The following is a 26,249-nucleotide window of genomic DNA, read 5'->3' as shown; positions in this document are numbered from 1 at the left end:
CCCAAACCACAGTATGTCCCCTTCAAAACTGTGCAGGCTGCAGATTTGCACATGCAAATAGCAGCTTCCAGTAACTGAAAATCACCCTTCCCCCCCCCCCCCCCCCCGATATCTGTAATGAATATTCATGAGGTAGATTTGCATGCGCTGCCCCCATTCCATGCAAACTTTTCTCATGCATATTCTTTGTGAATATCCTGAAGAACTGACTGGCAGGGGGCCCCCTGTACAGAGAGCCACTGGCATAGGACATTTATAAGTGTAAATGCCACACAAACCTACTAAAATGACCTCCCTTATGTCCAATTAAATGTTTTTGGAGGATCAGGGACAGACTAATCATTCGGGCAACCAGGCAGTTCCCAATTGCCCAGAGGCTCTAGAGGGCCCAGAGGCTCTGCCTGTATGCCCGCCGAACACTACAGCCCTCCCCGATCCTACCTTTAAAGGTGCGCCGCTGATGATCTAGTGGCCTCTGGGGGGGGGGGGGGACATGCTCTTTTTTGCCTGTTATGCTGCCGCTATTTCACCTACCCAGCACCACCGTAGTTTAAAAATGGCGGCTTAGACTCCCTGTGAAAGTCTCGCGAGACTGTCAAGACCCGCAAGACTACCATGGGAAGTCTCGGCCACCATTTTGAAAACATGGCGGTGCCAGCAAGCAGGGGAATAGTGACAGCGCAGCGGGCAGGAAAGAACATGCTCCCCCCTCCCCCCACAGAAACTACAAGACCACCAGGGCCCTTCATGTAGGATCGGGGCAGTGGGGGTGTCGACTGCGGCAGTAGGGGGGGCAGCAGCACGGCGGTAGGGGGTATCAGGCAGCGGCTGGGCAGGGGGCCCAGACCACTCTCAGTCTGCCCCTGTGGAGGATCATTTTAGGAGGGTGGTGTTTGGGGCATTATGCATGTTTAATTAACACAATTTCAAGGGGTTCAAGGCTTGAAAGTTAATTGAGGGGGTGCAAGGCTAAAAGCATGCCTGGGGCACCTAATACCCTTTGCACCAGCCCTGAATATTTAGAGAGAACTTTAGGAATGCAAGAGAAGAAACAGCTGGTGGGAGACAGTATTGAGGATAAAGTTGTTTCGTGGTCTGCATAGTTTCCATAAATATACATTTAGCAGAGGTTGGCAATGTTAGCTGCTAGTAAAGGGGAGAAAAGACAATGATTGTATGAACATAACACTGCCTAAATAGCAAAACTTGAGCCATATTGCCACTTTTGTTCAACCTTTTGTACATGTGTCATCGTCTTCATTTTGCTGTGCCAAACATATCTCAAATACTGCTATAATCTGCCTACTAGGAAAAAATGATCTATACTATTATATCTGAATCTCAGTGCTTCGTCTTTTCTATTCTAGACTATTTTTGGTAACTTAGGAGTTAAATTTATAAAGCATTTTCTGTATATAAGCATGCTTTACATGCAGAGAAAAGCTATTTGTCTCAGTCCCCGGGCCACGCCCTGCACCCCAACTCAACTGCAGTTCTCATTGGGGTCGGCTCTGCGTCAGGGTTGAGGCCGCTGCATCTTCTCCTGGTCATCTGTGTCAGCAGCCATTGGTCCCTTTAGGGTGTGCACGTGTGCCAGTGTGTCCTTTGTGGGTGGTAATGCTGGAGAGCAGCAGGGTCGCATCCTGATGTGGTCAGGCCTCGGGCCCATTGAAGTCAACTGTTTCCCTTCGCACACTGCCTTCGCACAAGTCCTGTTGCTCCCTGCCCTGCCAGCATGCCTGTTTCAGTACTGCCTGCATTTCTGTTCCAGTCCTGCCAGCGTTCCTGTGCCAGTCCTGCCAGCATTCTTGTTCCAAGTCCTGCCTGTGTTCCTGTTCTAGCCTGCCAGCTTTTCTGTTCCAAATCCTGCCAGTATTCTTGTTCCAGTCTTACCTCAGCATTCCTGTTCCAGTCCTGTCAGTGTTCCTGTTCCAGAACTACTTCAGGTCCCAATTCCTCTGGGCCTTCCCCACAAGGCTTTTTTCAGAGCCATTCTCCAGCCATCCTCTGCTAGGCATGACTCCTCAGCCATCTGTAAGTATCCTCCTGGCCTCGGTCAGGAGTCCCGCAGCGGCCCAAGGGCTCTCCTTCCAGAACTTGACACTATTATAAAGTTAGTTGAATGTAAACATGCTTACCTGTGTGCTTTAGTAAAGCACCGTCTCATCTGCTATTCCATAAATGTTCTTTCTATACATGTTACTTTTATACACTATATTTTCCTTGTTTCCTATGTAATTACTAATTGTATATGTTTATTCAGTCATGATGATACCATGACGGAGCAATGTAAGCCACATTGAGCCTGCAAATATGTGGGAAAATGCGGGATACAAATGCAATAAATAAATAAATATATGTACTTGTATGAGATCCAAGGATAGACATTTGAGCGGGCCAGTCAGATCCACTGTGCAGAGGCCAGGTCATGCAAAAAAAAGTATGAGATTATAAACAAACAGCAAAATGAAAATTATACAAGAAAAAACAATTTAATATATAAAACCAATCAACACAAAGTAAAACCTATCAATGGCCATGATTCGGATAGCACCTACCTCAGGGGTAAAATACAAAACATTCTATCTTTAGTTGATCTAGAGATGTTATATACTAAACTTGAACAACCTGTCTTTGGTCTGAGTCTCACTGTTCTTACAGAAAGACAGAAAAACAGTCCCTTCAAGTAAATATATCTCCAGTATCTTCAGTTATCAGAGTAAAGACACTCCCCCTGATATTCAAAAGCATTTAACCGGCCAGGAATATCAAGCCCACTCAGTTTCAGTGAGTTCGCTGTCTGCAATACGTGCATAGAGCACATGCTCATAGCGGCTTCTGCCTTGATATAACTTTCGTTGAGAGCATTTGTGTGCTACTGGGGATAGTCCTGGGAGCCTAGGCATGTTTTCCCAAATTTTAATAGGCTTTTAAAGCCCACCTGGGGACTGAAAATAATAATAATTATAATTTATTGACAAACTGTCTTTCAGAAAATACTACCAATAGCAAATTAATAACAAAATCAATATTTTATTTATATTTGTACCCTGCGCTTTCCCACTCATGGCAGGCTCAATGCGGCAGGCAATGGAGGGTTAAGTGATTTGCCCAGAGTCACCACCCTAACCACTAGGCCACTCCTCCACTCATATTAATCTATAACTCACCCCACCCAACCACCCCATCCTCTCAACATTATCATATAAACCCCCTCATACATACATCCTCATAGCCTTCTTCAAATGCTTTTCCCCCCTGTTAGCTAAGCCGTGGGCTGTGTAGCATTACTGGATGGCTTAGTAAACAGGGGGGAGGGGGGTTGTCTTTATTGCCTGTCTTCTGCTGTTAAATGGTGAATGCGCTTTCAATAACTTTACTACTTCTTAGTAAACTTCCAATAGATGCTGGTGTTAATTATACTTATTTGAGGCTTTAAATTATTAGGGGCCTATCCACTAAGGGGTCCTTTTACTAAACTGTGGAAAATGTGGCCTTAGTGTACCCTTGTATAGGTTTTCCCCATGTGCTAAGGCCATTTTTACCGCAGGCGTGAAATGGCCGATTTTCCATTTCTGTGTTAATGGCCATGCATTATGTTACCATTAACGCACAAATCCTATATAATAATTTACACCTCCAACGTTCCATGTCTGGCTGCCTGGGTTCGTAACATCTCCTGGCTGCCTGGGTTTGTAACATCTCCTGAGGTCAGCCAGCCTCCAGCGTTCCATTCCCCCTCACTGTCCCGTCCTCGCGTCAAGACGTAATGACATCAGAGGGTGAAACAGTGAGAGGGAAGGGAACGCTGGAGGCGAGCTGACGTCAGGAGGGATGTTACAAACAGGACGGAAGCCAGCACCAGCCAGCCAGAGAACGTTCAGGTACAAATCGAGGGGAGGAGAGAATCGCAGGACATCAAGGGGAGGGAGGGAGGGAGGAAGGGAAGGGGAGGGGATGGCAGGGCAGAGGAGAATTGACGGACATGGATAGGGTGGGAGGACAGTAGAGGAGAAAATCGCGGGACATGGATGGGAGGGCAGGGAAGAGGAGAATCACTGGACAAGGAGGGGAGGGAAGAATTGCTGGACATGGAGGGGAAGGCAGGGGAGAGAGAAAAAAAAGCTTACATGACAGCCTTCCTAGGGCCGTTTCATTGTTGAGGAAATGGGCATGGTTCCACTAGTATTAATATAAATTGCTATAATTACTACTTACTACTACTTATCATTTCTAAAGCGCTGTACACTTGAACATCAAGAGACAAACCAGAGATAAGGAAATATTAAAGTGAGGATGATAAAATAAGGTTTCTGATGGGTTTGGGGGATAGGTGTGAAGATTTCACAGAGTTGGGGGGGGGGGGGGGGCAGTTGGAAAGGAAATTTGCTTTCTTAAAGGGCAGAGGGCATTTAAGGAGTGGAGGAGTAGCGTAGTGATTAGAGCACCAGTCTTGACATCCAGAGGTTCAAATCCCACTGCTGCTGTTTGTGATGCTGGCCAAATCACATAACCTTCATTATCTCAGGTACAAAATTAGATTGTGAACCCTCCAGAGACAAAGAAACACTCAGTGTAACTGACCTTGAGCTACTACTGAAAAAGGTGTGAGCAAATATAAATAAAATTCATTCTAAAATTAAACCCTGAAATATTACCAAGTGTTGTAGTGCTTTGCATATGTGTAGTATTGTGCGCCCATGGTCACACCCCTTCCTCGGTTCCATGCTAAAAGATTTGTGCGTGCATTTTATAGAATAGTGCTTAGCGAGATGTGTGTGTAAATCCTAATTGGAGCCATTAATTGCAATAATTGATTGATAGTACCCAATTACTGCTAGTTATTGGCTCATTACTCAATTAAATTGCATGCGCAAATTGGCCACACGACCAAATTTAAATGTGCAATTTTGGACACCCTATATAGAATCCAGGAGATAATGCACAATGCCTTACATCCTGCACCGTGCATGTAGCCCCGTGCAGGACGTAAGGCGTCAGAAACAGATGATCACACAATGAAGGCACCGGAGTTGACCGGCACTGAAGAAGACTCTTCGGCTGGCGAGGATTGGGGACCCCTGCCAGCAAACAAGGTATCTGATGTGGTGGCGGGGCAGGGGGTGGGCAGGGCGGGCGGGGGGGTTGCGGTGGTGGGTTTTGCGGTTGCGGTGGTGGGTTTTGAGGTTGCAGCGGCGGGGGGGGGGTCCAAAGTGGTGGGGGGGGGTCGGCGGTGGGGGGGGTCGGCGGTGGGGAGAGGCGGCTAAACAGTGCCCCCTCACCTCGGGCTCTGGTCCCCCCCTCCTGCCGAGGTCTGACTACGCCCCTGATGCATGCTAATTGACACATTGAACAGCTAACACAGAAAATACCATTTTGTTTATGGAAATGGGCAGGAATTGCATCTACCATTAACAGTGAGATCCTTTGCACACATTAACTGCTAATGATGCAGATAACACAGAGCAGTTAACACTACCTCACAAGGTGTAGCTAACTGCATTGTGCATTATCTCCTGGATTCTATATAGGGTGCCCAAAATTGCACATTTAAATTTGGTCGTGTGGCCAATTTACGCATGCAATTTAATTGAGTAATGAGCCAATAACTAGCAGTAATTGGATACTATCAATCAATTATTGCAGTTATGGGCTCCAATTAGGATTTACACACACATCTCGCTAAGCACTATTCTATAAAATGTATGCACAAATCTTTTAGCATGGAACCCAGGAAGGGGTGTGACCATGGGCGGGGTATGGGAGGATCAGGGTTGTTCACTAAAGATACACATAGTATTATAGAATTCAGGGAATCTGTGTCTAACTTATGTGCTAGGACTTACACCAGGTTTCAGTTGGTGCAAATCCTTGTGCCCAAAGTTGGGCACGGATCCCAGCTCTACATGCTATTCTATAAATGGCTGAACATAGGACTTTGACATGACACCAACAGCAGAGGTGGTCCAAGGAAGGAAGACAGTTGGCGGTTAATCCAAATGAAACTTTACTGAAAATAAACCCAGGCCTGACTCGGCCGAGTTTTGGCACTTTCCTGCATCAGGGGTCATCAAATTCTTCAATAAACAAAAACAATGATATCAACACAAAGGCTTCTTGCTCACTGTTGGTGTCCATGGTCATGCCTATACTCCAGAACCATGACACTGCTGCTCCTGAAAAGGCTTTAATAGCTACTCCAGAAACGCTTAATGCACGGTAAAGCTAAATTACCACAAAGCTCCTTAATGCAACTCTGTGCTACCAGTTACAGTGTGGTTAGTTTGATAGTGGAAAGGCAGCGGGAGGTGGGTTGTGAACTCAAGAGACACAGTCTTGGTTCTTAAAACATTTATTGGTTAGAGACTCGACACAGTACAGTTGTTTTGGCCACAGGCCTGCTTCAGGAGTCTAAAGACAAATATAAATGAAAATAAAGATAATAAAAATAATAAAAATAGGTGAAAAGAAGAAGATGTAAATATAGATTGTAAAATGATGGTAAAATACACTGAAAAAAAAAGCATAGAGAACAAATACAAACATAGATACTTAGTTACATTTAAACTCTCAGAAAAGTCTTTTCCGGATAAAGTGAGGCTGAGAAAGGGTGGGAAGATTTAGCCATAAAACTTGCTGTCAAAGTTGCCAGCATGCTACAGAACTTGGCAGCATGTCATGAAATGCTGATGGGGCTTTGAGTATTCCCAGTTGTTTCCTGAGGCTTTTTGCTTACAGTTCTGGTGCTCAGTTTTTGAATGTAGGCCATGAAAGACTCGCAAGTTGGTAACAAGATAAATCCAATTGTGATCAATCAAAATCAGAATAAGTTACATTTATCTTTTATCATGATCAAACTGATCAAAACTGTAGCAATGTAATATAAAAACAATCTGCTAACTCTCAGTTTTAGAACATACCCATTGCCGTGGATCAACTGTTACATATTTGGAGGTATCTGATGATGGTAGAATAGAAGTAGAAAGGACAGGTAACATAATAATGTGAAGTAGCATTCTAGAAAGGACATCCAACTCAGAATATGGATTTCCGAGTCAGTACATCACAAATGGATGCCTATCTATTTTAGAACAGGATACAGCCTGTTTCCCAAAAATTTAACGGACCTCAGCGGTGTCACTCAAACATTCAAAAATCATCATTACTGCTGAGATTCAGACACCCACTTTGACACTGGTCCCATATAATAATTTACTTCTTTACTTCTTTAACTTATTAACTTCTCAAAATACTTATTTAGCTTATTATTTTCTCAAAATCCGTTATATTAGTAAACTATATTAAATAAATACTTATCTTAAACACTCAACAGAGTAATATTTCTCCTAGTCGGTCAAGGGATTTTGTCCAACGTGTTTTGCCCAACGGCTGTATCAAGGCATTTGCCCTTAACATGTTGACCGCTCCATCCTGACTAGTAATGCTCAACTCTGTAATGCATTTTGTCTTCTCACCTTCTCCCTCATAACCTGCCTCTTGGATCCATTGGGTCTGTAAGTACAATAGTACCTATGGAGGTGTAATGCTGGAGAACACACAGCATATGATGTGGAGACTCAAAGTGGGCATCCCTTTGGTTCCATGGCAGCTTCGCCTTCTACCTCTCCTCTTTCTGCAGTGCCTATTTCAGGTTCAGAGAAGAAACTGATATAGATGGTACAAGAAAAGGAGGAACTGCTACAGAGTCAGCAAAATATGGACTCTTTAAAGGTTTCCAAATTTTTGCAGGTTCTTGTGGGGTACTATCATTTTGGGAGACTCAGACTTAGTCCACTTACTGAAGTAAGTAAGTAAAATGGATGACTTGGGTTTAAGGAAAATATGACCTGAGGGAAGAAACAATGCACTGTAGGGTTGAGTGCAAACAGGAGGCTGAAATAGAGATTTAGAAGAGATGATAAGGTATGGAACTGAGAGAAGCAGATGAGGATGGGGGCTAATGGGTATCTGAGGAAAGCTAAGATAACGGAGAGCTATAGAATGAGTAGGAAAACCAGAAAGGGCAAGGAGAGTACCCAGGCAAAGAATGAAGGGTTGAAAAGAGGGAGACAGGAGTAAAACAAGAGTAGAAGGTTGAATGGGAAGAGACAACCAAAGCAAAGAATGGAGGGCTGAAAGAAAACCTACCTCTGGAGATGGGGAGTACAGGGATGAAAAAGGAGAGACCACCTACACACTTAAAAGTATAAGACTGTACCCCTAGGCCACATGCCTGTTCTTTGACCATTTTCCTTATGTAGGTCTGTAGGAGTATGGTTAATTAGACCATATACATTAGCCTCTTTTTTAATCACATCTACAAAATAACCCAGAATGACAAAGAAATACACAATTCAATTCTGATGTTACTTAATTTATTGCCCTGTTTTTGAAATATACTTTAAAAAAGTAATAAAATATTTTCTTTATTATAATATACATACAGGTTTTCTGCTTGCATTGCCAACAATATAGCACCTACTGTATATTTACAGCAGTTTTCTAAAGGCATTTTGAATGCACCCCACAGATGGAGTAACATACATCTCTTTCTTGTGAGGTTTATTTTTTCAGCTTGTGTTTACTTTTCTATTAAATGTACCTGTGTTTCTCTCATACAGAACCAAAAAGCCAGGCTGCACAGGTGAAAGGTGAGTGAGATTCCATCATACATGTTGCGTGTAGTCAGACCATCAGTTGCTATGTTGATTCTGGATCGAGTGCTTCTTGTTTTGCATTGTGCTTTTCAATAGCTAATTCCATTACAGCAATGTGTTTATCGTGTTTATCTGCATGAGTTTTGCAACATGAGGAAACTATGTACATTTCTCTCTAGAAATCCAGTAACCAAGTAGGATATTTGCCATGTGTTAAGTCGTAAAAGAATCACTAGAAAATGGAAACCTTTTAAGTCTAATGACCAATTACTTGCATGATCAAATACATATTTGAGTGACATTAATGGAGGCAGCATTTAATATTGTACATTTGTAAATGAGGCACAACTTCTGATCTTATTACATAGAGCCATTTTTAGAACATACCCACTGGTTGTGGATCAACTGTTCTGTTACAAATTTGGAGATATCTGATGAAAGTAGCAGTAGAAAGGACAGGTAACATAGTAATGTGGAGCATTACCATTCTAGAAAGGACGTCCAACTCAGAATATGGATTTCTGAGTCAATACATCAGAAATGGACATCCATTTATTTTAGAACAGGATACCTATTTTATTTTATTTTAGATGGACACCTATGTGCTGAAAATATCCAGCATGGACATCCATTTTACAAACTGAAATGTCAAAATTATGAACAGGAGTACAAAGTACATAGACATCTATATGGCAGAATAGCAATGTCCATCTCATAAAATGAACAACCTAGGTGATGCGAATCTTCAGATACAGCACAAACTTAAACATCAAAGGACACCGTCGCTCATTTCCCGAAAATTTAACAGACCTCAGCTGTGTCACTCAGAAGTTCAAAGATCTTCATTACCTCTGAGATTCACACACCCATCTTGACACTGGTCAAATGTAATAATATATTTCTTTACTTCTTTAACGTATTAATTTCTCAAATACTTATTTAGCTTATTATTTTCTCAAAACCATTATATTAGTAAATTGTATTAAATAAATGTTTATCTTAAATGCTCAACAGAGAAATATTTCTCCCAGTCAGTCAGGGGATTTTGTCCAGTCAGGATGGTGTGGTCGACATGTTAAGAGAAAGTTCTTTGATACATCCTTTGGGTGAAACACGTTGGACAAAATCCTCTGACCGACTGGGAGAAATATTACTCTGTTGAGTGTTTAAGATGAGAATTTATTTAAAACAATTTACTAATATAACGGTTTTTGAGAAAATAATATGCTAAATAAGTATTTTGAGAAATTAGTAAGTTAAAGAAGTAAATTATTATATTGAACCGGTGTCAAGGTGGGTGTGTGAATCTCAGAGGTAATGAAGATCTTTGAACTTCTGAGTAACACCGCTGAGGTCCCTTAAATATTTGAGAAATTAGCAATGTTTCCATTTGACATCTTATAGAATGGTCACATTTGTTCATGCAGAGGAGAGGGGTAGCCTGATGGTTAGGGTAGAAGATTGAGACTCAGTTGGTCCAGGTTCAATTCTCACTTAAGCTGTTTGGGATTTTTTTGTTAATTGTGAGCCCACCAGGAACAGAAACATATCTACTGTACCTGAAAGTAAGCCACTTCAATAGCCTTCAGGCCTGCAAGTGTCTTATATATTTAAGTACAATAGATATTTTATGTCCCTGGAGGGCTCACAATTAAAAAATAAAATAATTAAAACAAGAGTTGAAGTGAGATTTGAACTGAGTTTTCTTGGTGTTCAGTCTACTGCACTAGCCAATAGGCTACTCCTCAAAACTACTTGCTGCTTTATTAAGAATGACCATAGTACTTGAAGCTGCCATATAGCCTAGTCTCCCTTGCCCATTTCACATTCAGGAGAGAGGAAGGGGATAGCAACCCCTGGGGGATTAAAGAGGTGTCGTGCCTTAATATCTCTAGTGGACAGCTGCTCAATCAAAGCAACCTTCTGTAACCTGGATGTGACAAGTATCAAGTCTAAATAACAACATCCATCTTTTTAGACAGAGACATTCCCTTTCCACTTCTGTGATTGGAGTTGAATGTCCATATTTTGGCCCCTTCATTTTCCCACCCAAAACATGCCCAGATCATGCACCCTTGCCATTTGGACTCACTGCAGCGTAAGATGTTCATTATCCTGGCTTTATATAATTGGGATTTTTGGATGTCTATGCAAAATGGATGTCTAAATGCCAGTTTTCAGATGTCCAAAACAAGACTAGAACTTCTAAAGTAACTGCCATAGTAACATAGTAGATGATGGCAGATAAAGACCTGCATGGTCCATCCAGTCTGCCCAACAAGGTATTTTCCAAGCATACGATGTGATGTGATATAACATATGCATACTTGATCTTGATCTGTCCTTGCCATTTTTGGGGCTCAAACCATAGAAGTCTGCCTGGCACTGGTTTTACTCCTCAATTACAGGAGCTGCCATCGAAGCCCACTCCAGTCCATCCAGCTCTGTCTAGCCATAATTGGGTCACAGGCCGTAGAAATCTGCCCAATTACTGGACGATGTCTAAGCATGATTCCATTCTCTTTCCATATAAGACTCCTTTGTGTTTATTGTATTATTATATTATTTTAATATAATATATTATTGTAATTTTGTTGTACCTCCATAATGGGTTGCTTGGCTTTGATGTTAATTGTGTGTGTGTAAGGGGGGGGGGGATGTAGGTTTTATTTATCTTTGTCTCTCCATGTAGAATTAAGTCCATTTTCTTAGCACCATAGCCTTGAAGTCTAGTGACAAGGCAGGTCGGGCTAGCTGGTCAGAGCCTGAAGGCTGTAATCCCCCTTTCTCCCAGCTCAGCAGATACTTCTTGTCCAGGCATGTTGTTGCTTACACAACATTTCCCAGGATATGATTTCAGTTTGGTGACTCAGCTCATATAACCAATTCACTAAAAAGTATTTTACAAATGTCTGGATAAATTCATCAAACTTTTCCAGTTAACTTCAGATTGGGATATTCAGCCTGAGTGAATTCAGGGTGAATATCTAATTAACGTTCAGTTTACCTAGTCAAAGCTGGCAATATTGGCCCCCTAGAAGACATTTTTAATAAAGGTCACCAAAAATTAGATGCCAAAAATCTGAGTGCTAAGCTTGTATTCTATAACAGCAAATGTGTGTGCCAGATCTGTTATAGAATGCTAGTGTAAGTTGCCAATTACATGCCAACATGAAAATGCTACCACTTACACCATCCCCCTGATATTGAAAACTATTTAGCCGTCCAGGAACAGCTCCTGGCTGATTAAATAGTGTTAAAGCGCCTAACCAGTTTTCTCCAGTTGAATATTCCAGTTAGTGGCTAGCCACTAACCGGCTATATCGTGCGACATATCCAATTAGGTGTGGATATTCAGTGCCCAACCGGCTATGTTGAGTGGTCAAAATTAGCTACTTAAATAGCAGGCCTATAGAGCGGAATATCAGTATAGCCAGTTAACTTTTTAGTAGCCAAAATAAACCCGGATATTCAATGCCAGTTACCAGAAATGGCCTGGCATTGAATATTCGGGTTTAATGCCAGTGACGGACAGCAAACACGCTGCGGGCCAGTTCCGCTGACCGGCGTTGAATATATGTTTTATTTTTGGCTGGTTTGAACATAACCGGCTAAGTCAATATTCACCCGATATAACCACTAGCCACTAACTGGCTATGTTCAGTGGAAGATAGCCAGCTATTCTCCACTGAATATCGCCAGCTAGCTGGTTATGAGGCATTTAATCAGCCAGGTGCCAATCCTGGCCTGTTAAATGCTTTTGAATATCGAGGAGGTCAGTATTCTTTAAGTTTACATATAAGTGTATGACCCGACCATGCCCCCCCATGTGCATGCCCCCTGCACATAGTGTAAGTCTGCAGTTATACACCTAACTTTAGGTGTGAGCGGCCCCTATGCTAACTCAATGGATGCTGTAAATGCTCTGGTCTAACTGCTGTCAGTTAAGCATGTACCTGATAGTATTCTAGAACCTGCAAGCATAAGCGCTAAGCATGCCTCTGACCATCCAATGCCCTTCTCAAATCCACATCCACTTTGCAGTTGCATGCTATACATTTTGTATGCTCAGTTTGTAGAATGCCGACTAAGGGCAGTGATGCACATAACTGCAAATTATTGCCAATTAGCGCAAGGTAACACCAATTATAGCCAGTTATTGGTTGTTAATGGCAATTAGCAGCCAATTTACCAATTAAGTGATGCGTATAACTGATAGTATATTTGTGACTTTTGGGTAGTGGTATAGTCTCTTATTTTATCAAAACCGGACTACCGCAATGCTTTATACAGTGGGGGAAATAAGTATTTGATCCCTTGCTGATTTTGTAAGTTTGCCCACTGACAAAGACATGAGCAGCCCATAATTGAAGGGTAGGTTATTGGTAACAGTGAGAGATAGCACATCACAAATTAAATCCGGAAAATCACATTGTGGAAAGTATATGAATTTATTTGCATTCTGCAGAGGGAAATAAGTATTTGATCCCTCTGGCAAACAAGACCTAATACTTGGTGGCAAAACCCTTGTTGGCAAGCACAGCGGTCAGACGTCTTCTGTAGTTGATGATGAGGTTTGCACACATGTCAGGAGGAATTTTGGTCCACTCCTCTTTGTAGATCATCTCTAAATCATTAAGAGTTCTGGGCTGTCGCTTGGCAACTCGCAGCTTCAGCTCCCTCCATAAGTTTTCAATGGGATTAAGGTCTGGTGACTGGCTAGGCCACTCCATGACCCTAATGTGCTTCTTCCTGAGCCACTCCTTTGTTGCCTTGGCTGTATGTTTTGGGTCATTGTCGTGCTGGAAGACCCAGCCACGACCCATTTTTAAGGCCCTGGCGGAGGGAAGGAGGTTGTCACTCAGAATTGTACGGTACATGGCCCCATCCATTCTCCCATTGATGCGGTGAAGTAGTCCTGTGCCCTTAGCAGAGAAACACCCCCAAAACATAACATTTCCGCCTCCATGCTTGACAGTGGGGACGGTGTTCTTTGGGTCATAGGCAGCATTTCTCTTCCTCCAAACACGGCGAGTTGAGTTCATGCCAAAGAGCTCAATTTTTGTCTCATCTGACCACAGCACCTTCTCCCAATCACTCTCGGCATCATCCAGGTGTTCACTGGCAAACTTCAGACGGGCCGTCACATGTGCCTTCCGGAGCAGGGGGACCTTGCGGGCACTGCAGGATTGCAATCCGTTATGTCGTAATGTGTTACCAATGGTTTTCGTGGTGACAGTGGTCCCAGCTGCCTTGAGATCATTGACAAGTTCCCCCCTTGTAGTTGTAGGCTGATTTCTAGCCTTCCTCATGATCAAGGATACCCCATGAGGTGAGATTTTGCGTGGAGCCCCAGATCTTTGTCGATTGACAGTCATTTTGTACTTCTTCCATTTTCTTACTATGGCACCAACAGTTGTCTCCTTCTCGCCCAGCGTCTTACTGATGGTTTTGTAGCCCATTCCAGCCTTGTGCAGGTGTATGATCTTGTCCCTGACATCCTTAGACAGCTCCTTGCTCTTGGCCATTTTGTAGAGGTTAGAGTCTGACTGATTCACTGAGTCTGTGGACAGGTGTCTTTCATACAGGTGACCATTGCCGACAGCTGTCTGTCATGCAGGTAACGAGTTGATTTGGAGCATCTACCTGGTCTGTAGGGGCCAGATCTCTTACTGGTTGGTGGGGGATCAAATACTTATTTCCCTCTGCAGAATGCAAATAAATTCATATACTTTCCACAATGTGATTTTCCGGATTTAATTTGTGATGTGCTATCTCTCACTGTTACCAATAACCTACCCTTCAATTATGGGCTGCTCATGTCTTTGTCAGTGGGCAAACTTACAAAATCAGCAAGGGATCAAATACTTATTTCCCCCACTGTATTTGGGTTTAGTAAAAATGCACTGTAAGGCATTGCAGATAGTCCAAAATTTTGCTGCTAGGATGATCCTAGGGAAGGGGAAATTTGAACATGTTACCTCATTGTTGAAGCAGTTATACTGGTTGCCTGTGATGTATCACATATGATATAATTTTTTGACTAGGGGTGGACAATTAACGTGTTAATAATTTATTAAGGCGTTAATATTTTAAGGCATTAATATTATTTTAATCCAGCTGATTTTTTTAACACAGGCTCACCCCCTTCTGCCTGTGTTTACCTCAACAGCAGGGCTTTAGCTTTTCTTTTCTTCCTCACACCCTCAAAGTCCTTTTTCTTTTCCTGTACCGGGTTCTGCAGACACTTGAGCCACACCGTGCAAGAAGTTGGGGAAGTCTTGTGGTTTCAAGTCCCTCTGAGACTTCCTCAACTTCCTGAATAGTGCAGCTCAAGACTCTGAGGCAGCGAGGAAGAAAAGAAAAGCCTGAGTCCTACTGTTGAGGTAAAATGGAGAGAAGGGAGCAGTCTGCATTTAAAAAATCAGGGGGCATAAGAGAATCTGGGTAAAGGCTGGTGAAGGGGGCATGAGAGAAACTGAATGAAGGCTGAGGAGGAGGGCATGAGAGAAAGAAACAGAGGGTGAGAGAGATAGAGATAGATGATTGTGTTCAATAGGAGGGAGCCCTTAGGAAAGGGCGAGAGAAATGGCCAAACTGCATGCCGTGACTAGTTGCAATTAATCGCGATTAAAGATTTTAATCACTGTATTGATCGCAATTTAAATTTTTTATCGTTGCCCAACTCTAGTTTTGACATTGGTTTCTCAAACTGTGTATCAGGCAGCACTATGGTATTTAAAACAAAAGGTACAATGGCATATACCACTGCACCATTTAAGATTGGATAATGATAGGAAACTTTGAGTACCAGCACTGAACACAATTCATTATGTAGTGACGTCTTTATGTGCCTTTTCTATAGCAGATCCAATATTGTGGAATAGACTCCGAGGTCACATTCGATTTTGCACTACTTTGCAACAGTTTAAGAAAGTTTTGAGAACTAATTTGTTTTGCAAGCTTTTCTTAATACTTAGTTGCATTTTGCATATCCGATATGTATTAATTATTTTCTTTACTTCTAATTTTCTTGATATCTTATATACCTTAATTATAACAGTACTCTGTTCCATTAATGGCGATTGTCATTGCGGCATAATGTAAGCCACATTGAGCCTACAAAGAGGTGGGAAAATGTGGGATACAAATGCAGCAAATAAATAAATAAATGAATTAATTAATGGAATGGCTTGGTAGTTTTCAGTTACAGATTTTTTTTTTTGGTTAGTTGTTAAATGTGATGTGGACTATTTTATGTTTATGACTCTATGCATGTTTTTATTGTAAGCTGCTTAGCAGCGGGGTATAAGTTTGTAAAATAAATAAATCAACTTCCACACATAACTTTGCATACTAAGCATCTAATTGTGTACACAAGTTTAGAGAATTAGAGATAAGTGCATCACGTTGATCGAGGAAGAAGATGGGTGAGTCATGGGTGGGGAATGGGCATGGACTGCACCTGAAGTTAGAGCTTAATAACTTAACACACTCTTGTTACCATAGCAACTAACACCACCTAAACAGGCGGCAGTAAGTAATGCATTTAACACAAGGTAAAGGCTTTAAGTCTGTGGAAATTTGCACATGGAGATGCTGGTAACACCACAACAGTTACCTGCATAGGCTTTGCAGTTACTGTACAGTAATTTGGGCACATGCCTTGTGCTAATTGCAACATTTTGTTATACTTTAGTAAAACAGCCCCCAATTGAGTTCTAGGTGGCACTGAAGAAGGGGCAGGATGCAGTGCTTCTTAGTCTATATGGGTGTGGGATGCTATCTTGACGGGAGCCCTTTTACTAAAGGGTATTAGATCCTAATGCAGATGTAGCACATGAAAAAACAGTGGCGTAGCCAAGGGTGGGCATGGGTGGGCACAGGCTCACCCACTTTGGGCTCAGGCCCACCCAATAGCAGCACATCTGTGATGTGGCTGGCAGGGATTCCCAAACCCCACCTGAAAACTCCCAACAACTGTCCCTCCTACATACCTTGTAAATAGCAGATCTTCACCTTCAGCAAGCAGCGACTGATACATACTGCTCGCACCGGCCCCACAGCCTTCCCTCTGACGTATTCCCACCTATGTGGAAACAGGAAGTTGCATCAGAGGGAAGGCTGTGGGGCCAACATGAGCAGTGTGTATTAGTTGCTGCTTACTGCCGGTGAAAATCTGCTATTTAAAAGGTATGCGGGAAAGGGGGGATGTTTGAGAGACCGTATGGCATGCAGGCAAGAGGAAAGACCAAATCACCTGTGGGATGGGGCTGGGTTCTTCTGCCCACCCATCTTGGCCCCAGGCCCATCCAAAATTGGGTCCTGGGATACTGCAAAACTCGTTAAAACGTTTTGCTGTATTTTGTCTGCTAATATGCACCATGTGCAAATTATTTTTAAAAATATTTTTAGAGGGGTCATGTCATGAGCGGAGAATGGGAATGGCAGCATTAACCAGCTAGCGCATTCACATTAGCGTGTGCGCTGGCTAATGCTGAGTTAATATGGGAGAACTTAGCACCTCCCAAATAAGAGGTGGTAAGTGCCCCCCCCCCCCCCCCGTTAAATTTTTGCAAGTCCCGCATGCTAATAAAAAAAATAGCATGGGAAAGTCCTGCTTTAAGATGTGCTAAAACGAGAAGGTCGATGTATACACAGAAGAAAAATCTCCGCAGAATACACAATGTATAATAAAACAGTGAAGATGACTCAAAAATAGGTGGACAACGTTCCATTGAATAAAACAGTTTATTAAAGGAGACTCGAGACTCGATGCAGCTGTTTACTCTTGGAGTTTTACTGCTCATAAGTTTCAGCACTTCTTGGACGCACGGAGCACATGATACATTATCTCTATACATTTGCGACAACCAATTTATCAAGTGGATGACCTTATTTGATCTAAGAGACTGCTGATGCCGGCCTTGTCGGCCAAAATACAGCTGTGTCGAGTCTCGATTCTTCCTTAATAAACTGTTATTTTCTTTGGAACGTGGTCCACCTATTTTTGAGTCATCTTCGCTGTTTTATTACACATTAAGATGTGCTAAACCCAGATTCGAATGCCCTTTAGTAGAAGGGACCCTTAATTAGTTTTCAGTCTACCGGTTTAACCAGAGACTGGGTGTCAGGTTGCTGTCAAGAACAATGTTGGGAAAAATGTTCAGAAAGACAGCCACCGCATAAAGAAAGTGCATGATTTATCTGATTTTCTTTGTGCCCAATATTCAGTAAACTTATCCATTTAGATAACTTATCCATTTACATTTAGAGCTACTATATATGTGACACTGCTAAATGGATAAATTTATCCAGATAGCAAATGAATATCACAGTATCCAAACATTTTTGGCTACTCCCCCAGAATGCCCCGACCCCTCCTAAATCTAAATGGATATATTTTGACTGGACATTGAGTTGTCTATCCAAAATGTATCTTTTAACTGGTGCACTGAATTATAATAAAAACCACTGGGGTAATAGCATCATTGGGTGCTAACAGCATAACTGCTTTGAGTGTTGACTTGGATGTTATATGGAAGAATAACATTTACTACAGATGTTAAGAACAGAAGCTGTAAGAATTAGAGTTCTATGAATTTGAGGTTAAATTGCCAAACTTTCTACAGACCTTGAGGATTTTTATCACCCGCAAGTGAATATTCCTCTTTAGCAAAAGGGTGAAATAAAGCCACAGTGATTAACTCTTGTGGAAACGACTTTCTGTATTCCCTCTGGGGTGAGTGACTCTTTACTGTGGTCATTGGCTGTTCAATTTTGTCTATGTGCCATTGATTCTGTTGCTGTCAGGAATCCTGAAATACTGTACAGCTGTTTTAGGATCACTTTCTGATGCCTCAAAATAGCCATAGTAAGCTAATTTGCATGACCTCTAGGCATGTGGATGGTGATTTGTCTTTTTGTCATGTGGCCCACTATTTTGGCCTCTGATGACATTTACCACTTGCAGTGAAACCTGGTATAAGTATTTTAGTTGGCATTGCTCTAGGAGGGCATAATGTGTTGACCTTTGATACAACTTCTTATGAGCGTTCCTTAAGATCACTTACCCATGTGGGATAAGTATATTATTGACATACTTGTTAGAACATTTGTCCTTCAGGTCAGAATATCAGTTTAGGCTTAATTTGCCAGACTTGCACTGTGAATATAATGATTGGACATTTGGAAACTTGCACCAGCAAAGAAGGGAACCAAATGATCGTTGTATAGAGGTCTGCTTCACCAAATGCAAAGAATAAGAACAAAGTTTTAGGATGAACGTTCGAATAGCTTGGGTTGTTTCTAATGTACATGGGCATATAGTCGAATGTGTAAGCGGCAGGGGTTCTGGTCATTTGATGAGGCTTGTGAATACAAATAAAGCAAGCCAAGATCAGTTTCAGAACAAAAGGAGAAGCATTTATTTATCTCAACAGAAAACATGCCTCGCTTGCCTTGCAGGCCGAAAACAGGATTACAGCTAGATACTCTATACTAGCAATGGGAGGCCATTTCAAACAAATGTCACTCACCGATAAAAGTGCACACTATGCGCACACAGCGGGGAATTCAGTAAAGGTCACCCAAAGTTAGGCATGGGGATGTGCTAAGTGTGAATTCTAAAATGGCAGTTCCGTGTGGAATGGCATTTATAGAATACTAGTAAAAAAAGGCCCGTTTCTGACACAAATGAAACGGGCGCTAGCAAGGTTTCCTCGGAGTGTGTATGTTTGAGAGAGAGTGTGTGAGAGATGGAGCACCCCCCCCCTCTCGCAGGTGCCCCCTCTCCACCCCCACCTCTCTGGTCTCAGGACCCCCTCCCCACCTCCCTCTCCCCTGACCCCCTCCAGCCATCCATGTCCAGCGACCCTCCTCTCCCCCTGCCCCCCCTGCAGCCACCCATGTCCAGCGACCCTCCCCCCCTGGCGCATCAAACCCCCTCGCCAACCGTAGCTGCCACTGGTAACGCTGTCCAGCCGCTGCTGCTTCTCCTGTTGAGCAGCAGCGGCCCCTACATAAAGAAAAAAAAAGCAGTAAATGTTTTTAAACCTGAAACGCAGCACCGTAGACAGCCATCAGGCATTGGCTGTCGGCTCTGCAGCCACTCCTCCTCTCACCTCTCACGTCGCTGCGCTCCTCCGGGGTCTTACTCCAGGGGCAGTGACGTGGAGGCGAGAGGAGGAGCGGCTGCAGGATGGCTGTCTACGGTGCTGCGTTTCAGGTTTAAAAACATTTATGGCTTTTTTCTTTTTGTAGCGGCTGCTGCTGCTCAACAGGAGAAGCAGCAGCGGCCAGACGGTGTTACCAGTGGCAACTGTGGGTGGTGAGGGTGTTGATGTGCTTCGGGGGGGGGGGGGGGGTGATGATGTGCTTCGGGGGGGAGGGGGGTGTTTGATGTGCTGGGGGGCTTGGGTGATGTGCGGAGGGGGTGTTTGAGCGGCGCACTCACAGCTGATTCCCAGGCAGGGGGAGGAGTAGGGAAACACGCGGAGCAAGTTGCTCCACGTGTTTCCCTACTCCTCCCCCTGCCTGGGAATCAGCTGTGAGTGACGTCAGCCTGGCTACGGAGCCTAGCTCAGCAACTCCAGGAGCCACGGACACAGGCAGCTACTTTAGAACGTTGGAGGTGAGAATTATTATGTAGGACTAGCTTAATGAGCATTTTGGGCCTAACTTTGAGTGCGAGCAGTTATGCCTGCCAAAGGCTGATACAAAATGCTTGTGCACAACTAATGACGGTATTGTATAACTCCACACCTAATTTCCAGTCATGCCTCTGATTCGCCCATGCCCTCTCATGTCCACACCCACTTCGGAGTCGAGTACAATGGAAATCAGACATGGAGGATTATAGAATAGGGTGAAGGTACTTCTATGTGTGACCACTAATTGGCTCTAATTAATGCTTGCTATTGTCAATTGATTGATCCCTAGCGCCAATTAAGAGCCAATTAAGCTATTAAGTTATGCACAGAAATCCGCACCCAACATTGGGCACCATGTTCCTGATGTGCGTGGTCCATGTAGGCATATTGATTTATGCATGCGCTGAATATTGGGAAACAGTGCTCACTATCCCTCTAATTCTATAAAAGTCACCAAAAACTGAGTGTGCAAATTTTGGCACATGCAATTTAACAAATTAGATTTAATTGGAATTTATGCATGTAAATTTAGGCAAGAGTAAAAAAAAAGGAAGTGCAGAAATAGGAGGATCATGGGCAGAATGGGGCATTCCTAGCATTTACACACATTGTTATAGAATATGGGAGGATACTCACCTAATTTAGGAATGTACATTTGCACCACATTTCAGTTGGTGCAAATTTCCGTTTCTGGGCGTAAACACTATTCTATAAACCGTGCCTAACTTTAAGCACAGCTTATAGAATAGCACTTTTTTTAGTGCCATATATACAATTCACCCCAATGTGCAAATGACTTTCTGGGTGTCCATCCCTACTCTATACATGCACACTCTATACATGCAAAATCCTTGTATTCCTGGGGCCTTCCATCTTCCATTCTGGGCCTCCCTATTCCATTCTGGGCTGAACTTTATGTTCCTCTCCTAGGCCCCACCCATACCTCTGAGCCCCCTAAGCTAAGGCCTTCTAAGATGGGCTGCATTTAAGGATGACTGGGATCCCTTCTGTATATTCTTTCATAGTAGGGCATCTCTAGTCCATATACATTGCTACTTTTTCCAAAAGAAACTACCCACATTGGGCTGTATTCTGTATATGGCATCCGAAATGTAGGCACTTTAGAATAATGCACATAGCGCTATTCTATAAACCGCATGTACAGTAAGACACAGTTTATAGAATAGCGCATAGGCCAAGGGACATTTAGGCGCGGCCACTTGCGCCACTGAAAACCTGGTGTAAAAGCCCATGCCTAAATGTATGTGCATTCCCCTAAATTCTATAACCACGTGTGTAAAAGTGATTGGGGGTAATCCTACATATGGTACCATAAGTTAGGCGTTCAAAGAGTGGGCACTAGCTGGTATTCCACAACAGCACATTTGTGCACCAAAATCTGTGATAGAATACTAGTGTTAGTCCGCATTAATCTGCTCAACTTTAGGATGACCACTTAGGCCTGCTCAACTTTAGGCATGGCCCCTTAGGCCCGCTCAACTTTAGGTATGGCCACTTAGGCCTGCTCAACTTTAGGCATGGCCACTTAGGCCTGCTCTTAGCTAAATGAAGTCCACAGTTATGTGCTAAAATTTAGGTGCAAGCACTTGGGCTAGCCAAATGGCTGGTGTAAATGCTCAAACCTAACTGTAGGCAGTTAAGTGCATAACTGCACATATTCTATAAAATGCGCATAAGTGCCAGGTATGACCCCAACTCACCCATGCCCCTCCCAGGTCCATGCCCCCCCCCCCCCCTTGCAGTTGTGTGCCATGGAAATTGACTGCACATTTTCTAGAATACTGACTGAGGGCAGTTATGTGTGCAGCTACTAATTTGTGCCAAGTAACACCAATTATAGCCAATAATTGTTAATGCCAAATAGCATTTAATTATTCAATTAAGTTACATGCATAACTGACTCTATTCCGTAGCTTGAGTGCACAACTTTGCACGTTAACAACCTAATTCTATATATGGCACTAAATATTACATGCAGAAATGTGGGCGTGTTTGCTATTTAATTGAATAACAAGCCAATTAGCACCGATAATGGGTGGTAATAATCAATTATAGGTACTAATTGGCATTAATTAAAATGTACTCGGACATTTTAGGCAGCAGGATCCACGCGCAAATTTTACGTGAGGATCCAAAAAGGGGAGAGGCATGGGCAGATTGGGGACACTCCTAGAATTCATGTGCAGTTTTGTAGAATACGGGAGAGCTGCGCATAATTTAGGTGTGAGAATTTGCACAAGGTGTAAATTCTCACTCCTAAAACTGAGCGCTGATCCTGGCACCAAACGCTAATCTATAAACGCCGCCCGACTCTGAGCGCTGCTTTTAGCATAGCGCTTAGTGCAAAATTTTATTGGCACCCATTTTTCGGTGCCGTATGTAAAATTTCGGCCTAAGCATCAAGTTGGGTGCAGAAATTTACATAACGAAGGGGTTAATTTTTAAGGCATGCCAACGGACCAAATGTGTACTGACGAATGGAACAGTCCAAGTAAGTCAACTGAAAAGGAAAGGTCTGATGGTATGTTATGTTAGCTTCAAGCAAAGTGATTTTTTTCTTGCCCATGTATAGTTTAATAGACCTCAGGTCCCGTATAAATGGCCATACACGTGGGTTATATTTAAGAAACTGATCTGTATTACCTGGATGAGTCAAATGGTGGCCAAGCGGATGTATATAAACACCAGCAGCAATATGGAAATAGCATCGGTCAATAAAAGTGACTCCGTGTGAATTAAGCCACATAGGATGAACATCCAGCCATGGCTGCAAGAGACAGGAACTTGGCCACACAAAACTCCAGCAACGGGGTTTCATGCTTCTCGCTGTCAATGTCTTTCAGTAAATGCTTTGTCTTCCCTTGTCCCCTGTTGTTTTCCTCTGCGATCACCATCAGCAGCTTCAAATCTGTGTTCTAACTGGGAGAATGTTGTAAATTTGCACAGAATCTGGACACCAGCAGAACACCACAATTTTTATAATTATTACTAGTTTATACTAATTTTTCTTATGTTCCTTTCCTTCTTCTTTTAGGAAAAGGCAAGAGGTCAGGAGGAGAGACAAACCTTAGTGCAGGTTTTGAGTCCTGTGCTACTATGTTGGAGTTCCATAGAGGTCAATATTCAGAACTTGTGCAGTGCTGACCAGTTAAATACTTAACCCTTTAGTGTCCAATGTTCCCATCAATCTGTTCCCATATGGCTTATTACGGGAACATTGGACACTAAAGGGTTTAAAAATAAAAGTTTGGCCACTCAAATAACTGGGCCATTTTAAGCCACCAAGGGGCACTTTTACTAAAATACAAATCCTACAAATCATTAACATTTTTAGGAAATAAAAAGGTTTTCACCTTCTTCCAAAAAGTAACTAGTTATATTCAGTCCTAATATAAAAATGGAAGAGATTTCCACAATGATACTCTCAGTACTGAATATATGGAATTTACTATTTTCAAAAACCTGGTATTTTTATAAAAAGGTGGGCATAAAATCAATTGATCTCAAAAGCGCAGGGAATATCCAATAATGAGTGAAGTAAATTTAATCAACTGTTCTGAAGTGGATCCCTTTAAAATTTGAAAAAATTAAACAAACTGCTTTAAACTTAATTCTCTCATTAACAGGAAGCCAATGTAATTTCCCAGTGTATAATGTAATACTGTCATATGTATTAAGTTTAAAAATTAGTGTTATCGCTGTGTTCTGTATCCGCTGCAATTTTGTAAGATTTTTAGAAAACAAGCCTAAAACCAGGACATTAAAATAATCCAAATGAGATAGTATAAGCACTTGAACTAACAGTTTAGTAAAAGTGCTCCTAAAGGACCAGAGCTGTCTATTTTGATTTGTGATGTGATTTGGAGTGACCCGGGGTATGGGCTAAACATTACCTATCCAAAGTTGGACCACACAGATAGCAGTTATAACTTTAAATGAATCACTTACTTGTTTAAAGTTGTGCTTGCATTTTCAGTGATCCTACTTGGATGGAGGGAATCATTGAAGTCCCACAAAAAGTTAAACAGAAGGCATAATGTTAAAAGTACAGCTTGTCTCCACATTGCTGAGAATTGGCCTCATAGAGTTTAGTTGTTATAATCTAACATAATCGCTTTTCTTTTTTTTTCCTTTTATAAGAAACCATATGGGATTGTTTCGACCTGTGATGAGTAGGATTTCTTCCTTCCTCATTTTCTAGCCGTGTGTGGATAAAATTTCTATTTAATTGCTTATTATGAGGCTGAGATGTAAAATACTTATGTGGCCATGATCAGTGCAGCCTGCAGAAATGATTTTATTTCAAATTCTCAGGGTAATCCACAGATCAATTTTAATTATATAAGTCAATATATGGTTAAACATTTTCCATATAATTGTAGGAGGAGCCAAGAACATTCCCGTTGAGGAGGGGGTGAGGGGAAAGTTATACAGATGCACCTATATTCAGCCATTATCCATATGTCTTATCTGTCAGCATCAGACCACAGAGATAGTAGGATTCGTTTTACATGGATAAGTTACCTATATAAAGTTATGCTGGCATATTCAGGCCCATATTCTAGGAGTATTCCCATATGTAAATGGAATTTCAGAGCAGAATCCATTTACATGTGGGGTCCAGGAAAGCTAACTACATAATATAGATGTCAAGGGGGAGGAAGGGCGGAGGAAGGGAGTATTTTGGGTGGGCTGAAAATACAAATGTGGATTTCCCATTTCACCCAGGAAATTCACATCCATTTCTCCACTGAACAAGATAGATGTCAGTATGTGTAGTTGCCCTGAGGCATGTATAAATGCCCGTTGTAAGGGGCATCTGTAATTCCCAACATGTGGCTCCCTGATCACCCCCTATCCTCCCCAAGGCATCCATTTCTACACCCCTCCCCCACTGCATTGCAACATACTGTCTCAGCGACCACAACCACCCTGATGTAGCAATTACCCCCCCCCCCCTCCGGAGCACCCCCCCCCCTGAGTTTATAACCCCCACCTCCATCCTGATGAAAGCACCCACCTCACCCCCAAACTGATGCAAGCATCCACTCATTTCACAAAGCCCCCTTCTGATATAATACCCACCCCCATGTGTGACCAACCACCTACCATATATCACCCTCTCCCTAAGGCCTAACCCCTACCAAGGGTCTAAACTCTCCTTATGTGCCTCCCTGAGCAGACCCTACCCCTAAATCTTCCCTCAATCTATACCTCAGACTTCCTAGGGGTCTCTGTGGTCTAGTGGGGTAGGAGCAATACCCACTCTCCCACCTTAACAATCGGGTTTCAAAATGGCTGCTGAGATCTCTAGCGGTAATGTACAGTATTGCCACTACAGGTCTTGTTCTGTCCCCCTAGTGGTATCTAATCTAACCTAATCTAAGACATCTATACTGCCAAATTCTCAAAAGGGTTCAAGGCAGTTAACAATAAGAAACATTTAAAATACAATCATCAAACTAATCAAAAGCAGTATAATCACAAACAAACTAAAACAGTTACAGACTAGAATCAAGTGTTAAATCTAACAGTCAATCATCACTCAGCTTAGAGGATATATATTTAGGAAATAGAAGAGTCTTTAGACCTCTCCAAAAAGACATATAGGAATAATCCAATCTTAACTCAATAGGAAGAGATCTTCAAAGATTAGCTGCTTGTTAAGGATAAGATCTTTCATGATTTTTCTTAGAGATAAGACAATGAATTGGAGCAAATAAGAGAGTATCGCTGTTTTTCCATTTCTGAGTAAACTGAGCAGAAGAGCAATAAAGGAGATCATATAAAAGTACAGATGACAAACCATGTAATGATTTACAAACAACGCAGGATACGTGGAAAATAATCCTCGCCTTCAGCGGCAACCAGTGCAGATCTAACAACAATGGGGTAACCACAATATTACCACTAGAAATCT

General features: G+C 42.4%; 1 protein-coding gene across 4 annotated transcripts in view; it reads left to right on the top strand.

Moving 5' to 3' along the window:
• Nucleotides 1–26,249, top strand: part of MYBPC1 (myosin binding protein C, slow type) — a 163,153-nt gene that overhangs the window by 9,329 nt on the left and 127,575 nt on the right. For all 4 annotated transcript variants that reach the window (XM_030215276.1, XM_030215275.1, XM_030215274.1 and 1 more), the window contains exon 3: nt 8,622–8,651. The gene's annotated coding sequence lies outside the window, so the exon portion shown is untranslated. The remainder of the gene's footprint in view (nt 1–8,621; nt 8,652–26,249) is intronic.

The sequence above is a fragment of the Microcaecilia unicolor genome, chromosome 9 (genome assembly GCF_901765095.1).
Source record: "Microcaecilia unicolor chromosome 9, aMicUni1.1, whole genome shotgun sequence".
NCBI classification, from domain to species: domain Eukaryota; kingdom Metazoa; phylum Chordata; class Amphibia; order Gymnophiona; family Siphonopidae; genus Microcaecilia; species Microcaecilia unicolor.
This window is presented reverse-complemented; position numbering and strand designations above follow the sequence as displayed.